The 9,298-nt window shown below is 32.3% G+C and overlaps 1 long non-coding RNA gene across 1 annotated transcript; it reads right to left on the bottom strand.

The window, feature by feature from the left end:
• Positions 1-298: 298 nt before the first annotated feature.
• On the bottom strand, positions 299-8,398 carry LOC131165869 (uncharacterized). The gene is made up of 2 exons (XR_009139679.1): positions 3,954-8,398; positions 299-616 (listed from the first exon to the last, which is right to left on the bottom strand). It is a non-coding gene; the product is annotated as an uncharacterized LOC131165869 (long non-coding RNA).
• Positions 8,399-9,298: the final 900 nt, after the last annotated feature.

Raw genomic sequence — 9,298 nt, 5'->3', positions numbered from 1 at the left:
TGATGTTTGGTAGGTAAGTGTAGCATTAGTGTATTTATATTTTTATCCAAATAATTTTCTTTTAAGATTTTATGTGGTGTCATGACCTTCGCTGCCAAATAAGTAAAACTATAAAAATTAACATGCAAAGAAAATAAAGGTATAAGTAGCCAAAGGAGGATGCCCTTTTTTCAAAATTTGAAGTATATAAACGATCTCAAACCCATCAAAATTTGCAAGAAGACCGTAATTTAGTGGTCATGGTGTCTCAAACTTTTAGATCAATTTGAAAAAAGTGAAAACAAAGGAGACATATAAATGAAGGAGAAATGCACATATCATATCATTCAATTAAAATCAACATTAAAAATACACAAAGAAAAAAATGAAATGAACTAATATACAGTCCGTTTCATTTTTTGTTTTATTGGATTATAGTTTATCATACTACTATTCTTTCATTAATTTGCCAAGAACAAGGATCGTCCTCCTCCCATGGTTGTATGCATCGATTTGCCTTAAGAGCTCCTAAGCAAAAATCCTTCCACTTGAAATACTTCAAAAGGAGAGTGACATCGACCATTGAAACAAAAAATTTCAATGTTGCAGTGAAACTCATTATATCTTTCTTCCACACCTAAAAAAAAAAAAAAAGAGTTCTATGACTTTTCTCACTTTCACACAAAAAAATGAATTCAATAAATGGATTTATATAGACTTGGAGTGGGTAATATTTAAAACCCGCATTAATTATTTTTATATAATTAGTTGTTTCCTTATTTTTTATATGTTACAAATCTTTCTTTTTTAATCTCTTATATACTTGTAAAGGTAAAAATTTTAATGCTATATATATATATATATATATATATATATTTCTCATATGAAAGAAGATTTTCATCAAAATACTTTCTAAACTTGGCTGTCTTACAAATGCATTTAAATTATTAATTTCTTAATTAAAATTCCTAAATAGTAAGTGTAGATAATATTTGAACTTTGGAGCACTTATGCTTTTTAATGAGACATGTAAAACATTTACAAAACCTCATTTGTAATATTTTAAACAGAAGATGAAGGTATTAAGTCTTTCTAGATATTTTTTTTATTTATTTTAAAACTTTAGTTAGTTAGAAACTGTTAGACTTCTTGGACCATATGATTTTATAATACCTAGATATTTTTATTTATTTTAAAACTTTGGTTAGTAATGAAATGTTAAACTTCTTGGAACATACGATTTTCTAATAAATTATCCTCTTTTTTTTAATAGATAAAATGGTATTTGATTAACTTATTGGGTAGTGATTAGATGAATTTTTTTGTACATTTATTTAAGGTTCTCTACTTCAATGTAACATTCCTTTAAAAAAAGAAAATAAATTAAAAGGATTAATGTTTTACAATAATAATTCCAAAAACTAAAAGAGAAATACAATCAATACCACCACACTAAAAACTGTTGTCATGACTATTACCAAAAAGATAGAGCTCTTCTTTTTTATTTGAAAAAAATAAATAATTTTTTTTTTCAAAGTATAAGTGCTCCAAAAATCAAATATCTAAGGAATGTGAGATTTTTAAAAACACACGAAAAGTCTGAAAATTTTAAAATCTCAAAAAAGATCGTCATCTTTTTTTGTCAAATCTCACAGCATTTTTATTATTATTATAAAAATATGAAAGAATGAAATAGAGTTGATCTATTATAATTTAATATATTTATTGTATAATCTCTATTATACTTCACTATCATTTTACTTTTAATCCATTAGAATGTATCAATTATAATTTCTTTGTAAAATTTAAATTTTAAAGTTTCAATGTATGTTTCAAATTCGAGTAAATTTCTTAATCTTTTTTTTTTCTTTTTTCCAGTTTATTTCAAATTAAATTTTACTTTAAATTCAAAGCGAAAATAAAACAATTTAGATTTGCATAAATTTTCATGCCTATACTAATGTCACATGGGTCAGGAAAGGTGTACCATTTGCCAAGTGGATCCTACTTTTTGTAGTCTACTTGGTGTAATATTGTTGAAAACAAATTGAAACATTTGTACAACATATAAACCAAAATAAAGATTCTTTGTATCAAATATTTCTGTACTAACAAAACATTTAGTACCTGTTTGAAACTTGATAAGTTTTAAAAAAAGAAAAGAAAAATATTTAAAAAAATCATTTAAAAAAATTTAGTTATCAAGAAAAATAAAAAAATAATAAAAAATATACCAAATCAATAAATACAAATATGATTTTACATACCATTTGTATTTGATTTTTTTAAAAAAATTTCACTATATTAAAATAATTTTTTTTTCACTAGTATTTGATATAAAGGGAAAATATAGTTGAAAATGAGCTTTATTCTTATTTTCCTTACATTTCCTTTTTCCAATCAAAATCCTTACCTTTCCTTTTTCCAATCAAAATCCTTAATACAAATAGGTCCTCAACAGATAGTGACTTGAGCTTGATTTCCAAACCTACTTTTAAAATAAATTTTAGTTTATACGCTAAGCAAAAATAAAATCAAAATATACTTTGGATGACATGAAATCTCAACCTCAATTTTGGGGTCCTTGTAAAAAGAAATATATGTGTATTTTTGGATAAGGTTGCTAACAAGTAACTCTTAACTTAAATAATTTTGTTTCCATGAAATGATATATCTCCATCTCAAATCTCAATCTCAATTCTAGGATGATTCTCTGAAGGAAATATTGATATGGCTCAAGTGAGCTAACAATTAAAGTTCATATAACGAGTAGGCTTTAAAGAGTGAAAGGGTCTGACAAACCAAATTGACTCTATGGCTGTGTTTGGTTTACAGAATGTTGTTTCCTAGGACTAATATAGTTATAGCACAGATTTGATAGCTGACAGAAGAAGAGTTTGTCATCACGAAGCAAATGTCATGACAATGCAAGGTTGCTATTCGATCAAATATGCAATACGATAAAAAATACACATTCCCACAGTGAAATCAGGAAATAATCATTCTATTCAGTGTTATGGATTAACAAATATTTTTGCATTGTCATTTGCTTTATGATGATTTGTAATCTATTATATTCCAATACCATAACCATTCTGTTCCTAGGAACAGACATACCAAAAATCAAGCATAGCCTAAAGGATCAGCCTCTATAACGATATTAAAGTCAACCCGCTGCCATCAAACAAGAAGGCAGTAGATTGGCCTTCAAGAAATGACAAATCTCCGACTAAGATCAACAAGATGAACGAGAAGGCAATGGTGACTGACAATGCACTGAGATGTTACGAACTTCCAAATTTCCAAATTAGGTACATCCGTACATGCATGGGTCTGGGAGTTTATTTGGGCATAGTAATGTTAAACCTGACTGTTTGGGATTTCATTTTGTTTACATGGGTGCTCTGGGCTTTTGATTCTTGAGGTTGAATGGAACAAGATTTCCAACAAAATTTACAAAATTCAATGATATTTTTCATTTTGTAAAAATTCAAAATTCCATAAATTCACTCAAAATCTCCCATAAAACTTATGCAGAAGCAAAGTTGGCCAGGGCTTTCGTTGCATGGGTGCTCTGAGCTTTTGATTCTCCTGGCTAAATGCAACAACAATTTCAGCAAACTTTATATTATTCAGTGACATTTTCTCCATAATAATATAAATTCCCAAAATTTCAGCCAAAATTGATAAAATTATCAAAATTTCCCACAAAACTTGTGCAGAAACAACGTTGGCCAGGGCTTTCATTGCAAGACATGCCAAAATAAAAAATTTCAGAAATTTTAGCATAATTTAACCCATTGAGCATGATATCTTAAGCTAAAACTTCATCAAGATAAGGAGGACCATGAAGGCAAAAAGAAGATATCATAAAATGTCTCCGGCACCTATTTTATGTTAAAACAAATGGAAGAGGAAAGGAGCTTCCAAAGCAAAGAATACAAATGAAAAGCAACAAATTCAAACTTACTCACAGAATATGATGCTGTTAAGAATCAGTTAATAATTTGCCATGTATAGCCAACAGTATGAAAAGATAGATCAGTAATTCCTCCAGTAATGGCAGAAATGATCTGCATGAGGAAAAGGGAAAGCCTCTCAGTGAACAAACCGTTAGAACAAATTTACAATAAGATACAAATCATATACATGTGAAAAACTATAAATATAAAGATTGAGAAAAGTAAAAAAAAAAAAAGGCATTTGAATTACCAATGAGTAATTGAGATCAAATGATGATATCTTACAATAACTGTACACAGATGTACCATAGACACTCTTGGCTAGATACACACACACACTCGCGACCAGAGGAAACCAACCCACTATGACCCAAGAAAGATAAGAATGCAGCTCACGTAATACCATTGAAGATTCAACAGGCAGATGGCTCAAATTTCTATCCAAGCTACAAAAATATAACACAACACAAATCCTTGGATTGATGTTGTGATTAAATGTGTTGTCAACTGCCTCTGTGAGAGCATGTGAACTACTAAGGATACAATTCCATATTCAAGAGAAATTTCGTCCCAAGCACAAACACTTCGCCAATTAATCCCTTGCTTGTTTTTATTTATTTCTCTCTTTCATATTTGTGGCTTTTAATTCAGATATCTTTGCACTATCCTTATAGTGTGGTTCACACCACTTACGCCTTCCAGATAGTGGCTCCTCTCTTTTTTAAAGATTGTAAGATATATATATATATATATATATATATATATAGATATATATATAGATATCTGTTTCTACTTACTGATGTAGTCACTTTATTGTATTTTATTTTATGGCAATTACTGATGCATGGAGTGCGTAACATATTAGGCTGATGATATATATATATATATATATATATATATATATATATATTTGTGTGTGTATATTATAGAAAAAGAAGATATATTCATTGTAGAGAAAAGAATGTACAAAGAGGAGAATTAGATCCCCACTATGAAAATAAGAAACCAAAATAGACTACAAAACAATCAAAATAAAACTGCCTTCCAATCTCTGCGAAAATACGAGAAAGGCAACCCTTTAAAATAGTTCGCTGCAAATGATGAGAGAAGCCAAGTACTAAATCCTATCCCAAAGCAAAGTATCAGAAGTCCCCTTCCTTGAGAAGATAATGATTAATGAGCATTCCCTTCCATACAAATTCCCCATAAAACTGCAAAGACACCACAAACCCACAAGACAAAACCATCTACACCCTTCCCAAATCCTGTAAAAGAGATACTAATAAAATCCACCACCAAATCTGGACAAACCCATTTCTCTCCTAAAACAGCAAATAACTTTTTCTAAATCCCCCAAGAGAAAGAACAATGTAAAAAAAGATGTGATGCAGATTCTGAGCTATCAAAACACAAGAAACAACATCCAAAGATAATGCCTTCAATGGCCTCCTACTCTGCAACAGGTAGTTAGTGTTAATTCTTTTTTTTCTTTTTTTTTCTTTTTTGAACAGCAAAAGAAGAAGTTCATAGATGGATTAAGAATATATAGCAAAGGGAATAAGACATCTCCTTAACAAATTCTTGGACATGGTAGTGTGACTCTATTAAGAACAACCAAGTAAGCACCTTTTTCTTAGAGGGGACTTTAGCTTTCCAGAGGGGAAAGGACTTAAAGGATCTAGTCAAATGCTTTAAAGATTTTGAAGAATAGAATGCTGAGGAATCCAAAACCCAACTCTGGCTATCTCTCTCACATGAGGATACTACACTGATAATATTTATTCTGTTCCAACATGTTTCCTTGAGCAATATCCCCATCTGTCTTACACTGCTCCTATCTTCTTCCATGAATAAACAAGGCAAGCCTATGGTCTCTAAAAAATGCCATTTTCCTGTCTCTTACGTGATGGATGTGGATAATCATTGTATATTGTTTTATTGATGGATTTAAGCGAATGCTTTATTTGGTTAAACCTCCAGTGCACATTGACTCTCTTTTGTTTTGTTTTTTTGAGAAATACAAACTTTGCCATAAAGAATGACGGAGCTAGTTGGCCTACTCAAAAGATTATTTGGTTTAGTGACCTTCCAAACTTGTACCTTAATTCCTAAGCCCTAGGATTTTTCTTTTAAAAAGTGCTTTCTAAATTTTTGAGTCAAAAATTAGTTTTTTTCAGGTTCAGCAACTCATTTTTAAAGTATTTAAGAAATAATAGACATTACAACCACTTCATATAGCATTTCAACAAGAGGTAATGGCACTTTGGCTAGAGGTTGGGTGGTTGATTACGCGTCAAAACTGTGTAATTGGGCATCTTAACCCGGACTTTACGGTTTATATTTTTAATTAAATGCCCAAAATTGTCCAATATGTTAACAAAGTGCAAAAATTATCATTCTTGAGTTTCATTGCACAATTTATGAATTTTTTATCGCAGGAAAATTTTCGAAAACCAAAATCGACACCTGTTCGTATTTCGTGCATAAATTTTCCGTCTGAATTCCGATTGAGATGATTCAAATTTCTGGAGAAAGAGGAAAAGATTATCTACAACTTTCGTGTTTTGAGTTTTGCGAGAAACGGGCTCCAAAAGAGTCAGATTTGCGATGAACAGAGAATGAAAAAAATGAAAAAAATCAAGTTACCGGGTCAACCCTTTCCAATTCGGGTCGAGTTGGATAACCGGGTCAGCTTGATGGCTTCACGGGTCGAGGGCAGCTGTGGTTCCCTCTTCCCTTATTTAACATCTTCTTCTTCTTCCCGGTGTGCGGGTGCCCTGCGCACCATCTCTCCCACTCTCTTCTCCTCTGTTTTTTCTTTTCTTCTTCTTGTCTTTGCATTCTCTGTTATCTCTCTTTTATTTTCTCCTACTTATTCTTCCTCTCACTCTTTTTTTCCCAGCTAATCTCTTCTCTTCCTCTCTAATTTGTCTTTTCTTTCCCTCTCTCCTCAGTGATCTCTCTCTTTGCTTCCTCTTTCCCCTGTTTCTCCTTCGCTGCAGTAGTCCCTTCGGCCTTCATCTTGCTACAGCCTGCACAGCAGCAGCAGTCCCTGAACTCTCCCTTGTATCTCCTCTGACCCGAACCACCATCCGGCAACACCAGCAGCAGCTCCTCTGCTGTCTGCTCCAAATTTTCAGCCCTCCAACAGCCTCCACGGCCAGCTAGCAGAGCTACAAGCTGCCACCGCTACAGCAGGCCAGCAGCAGCTCCTCTGTTGCTGCATCTTCTCTCTCTCTCTCTTTTCTTTTATCTTGCTTTCTTATTTTGTTATTTGATTGGATTTGGATACAAGTTTAGGTTTTGTTTAATATTTAATTTTTATTGAAGTTCTTTCTTTAATTAAATTAAGTTTGGCTTGGTTCTAAAATAAAATAAAAGAAAAAAAAAATATTTTTTGTTTTCTTTTAGAAATTAGAATAGTTGTTCTTTTCACTTAATTATTTCTATTCATAATTTTGCTAAAGCTTTGATTTTTATTATCTGCACATGTGTTTAATTGAGTTTTCATTCGTGCATATTTTAGTTATGTGTTTAAAGTTATCGTTTTTAGTCAACGCGTGTTTCGATACTTGTCTGATTAGACATAGGGTTCCCGTTTTTTGGGCGATTGCAAGCATGAGTGGCTAAGTTCGGTAACTCGGGTTGTGGGTCAATGTCATTTGTTTTCTATGGTTTATTAGTTTTTCTAATAAATTATTGATAAACTTTTATTTGGTTGAACCCGAAATTGAAGGAATCGTTGATAAATCGCTAGCTCTTGCCTCTTGTTTTGTTGTTGACGTTAGGCACATCAAAACCTTGATTTAATCTAGGATTTTAATCAACTTATTTTTACATAAAATTCGGTTAATGCATAATAAGAGTTTTTATTTTCTTCCGTTTGGATGTGGCTAATTTACTCGATCGTTAGTAATAAAATTTCATTTTATTAATGCCTTGATTGGATTAACAAGAAAAGAAGTAAGGCCTAGGAAATTAGTAAACGGTGGAAGCAAATAAACGTTGGACCCGTAACCCGAGCGTTTGGTAAAATTGTTTCAATTAATCTGTTTAGTTTTGGTTGCATTATTAGATTTACATTTTTGGAAAATTGATAAAATTTCAGTTTCATTTTGATAGTTTACTCAAGCTTCTCTCACTTTGTTTACTGTTTTCAAAATCGTAAAAGACAAAAAAAAGATTTTCAAAACCCATTTTTCAGCAACAGGATTTCACTAAACTTTTATAAATATTTTGATACTCAGTGGTCCCTGTGGAGTACGATCCTGGACTCATCCTTGATACAACTTGACACTTTTACACTTGGAAGCACAACTCAGAACGAGTCAAGTTTTTGGCGCCGTTGCCGGGGACCAATTGGTGTCATCGAAGTGTTTCTCGGATTTCAGAGAAATGTTAAAGAGTTGTGAACGTCTTCACAGCCTGGGTGATATCTACTTCCTCTCCTTTGACTTGTTTGCTTTTATACTGCGTTTGTATGACTAGTTCAGCTAGAGATAACACATTTAGACTAGTCAGGATAGACTCATCCATCTCATCATCGAGTGAACCTGTTTCACTTGAATCACCATCTGACACGCGTAACATCATGGCTGAAAATGAACCTCATGATATGGAGAACCCTAATAGGACACTCAGAGAATATTTGCAGCCTGTTAGGACCAGCACCCCATCCTGCATTATTCTACCTTTGAATGCAAATGCTTTTAATTTTAAACCTGAGATGATTCAATTGTTACCTCATTTTCATAGCATTGAATCTGACATTGATCTTGGCCTTAAGGAATAAAACCAGATTTTTGCCTTGTCTTTTAAAGAAAATGGAAACAATATCAATCTTATTACCTCCTCGGTGCATGTTCTATCCATGAATGTGGAACAAACTTCTTCAAACTCTTTAATATGCAAATATGGGTTTTCAGATTCAATGCTATGAAAATAAGATAACAATGGAATCATCCCAGGTTTAAAATTAAAAGCATTTGCATTCAAAGGTAGAATAATGCAGGATGGGGTGCTGGTCCTAACAGGCTGCAAATATTCTCTGAGTGTCCTATTAGGGTTCTCCATATCATGAGGTTCATTTTCAGCCATGATGTTACACGTGTCAGATGGTGATTCAAGTGAAACAGGTTCACTCGATAATGAGATGGATGAGTCTATCCTGACTAGTCTAAATGTGTTATCTCTAGCTGAACTAGTCATACAAACGCAGTATAAAAGCAAACAAGTCAAAGGAGAGGAAGTAGATATCACCCAGGCTGTGAAGACGTTCACAACTCTTTAACACCTCTCTGAAATCCGAGAAACACTTCGATGACACCAATTGGTCCCCGGCAACGGCGCCAAAAACT

The sequence above is a fragment of the Malania oleifera genome, chromosome 10, assembly GCF_029873635.1.
Source record: "Malania oleifera isolate guangnan ecotype guangnan chromosome 10, ASM2987363v1, whole genome shotgun sequence".
Classification (NCBI taxonomy): domain Eukaryota; kingdom Viridiplantae; phylum Streptophyta; class Magnoliopsida; order Santalales; family Ximeniaceae; genus Malania; species Malania oleifera.
Note: the sequence above shows the minus strand (reverse complement) of the source record. Positions and strands in the feature narration are given on the sequence as shown.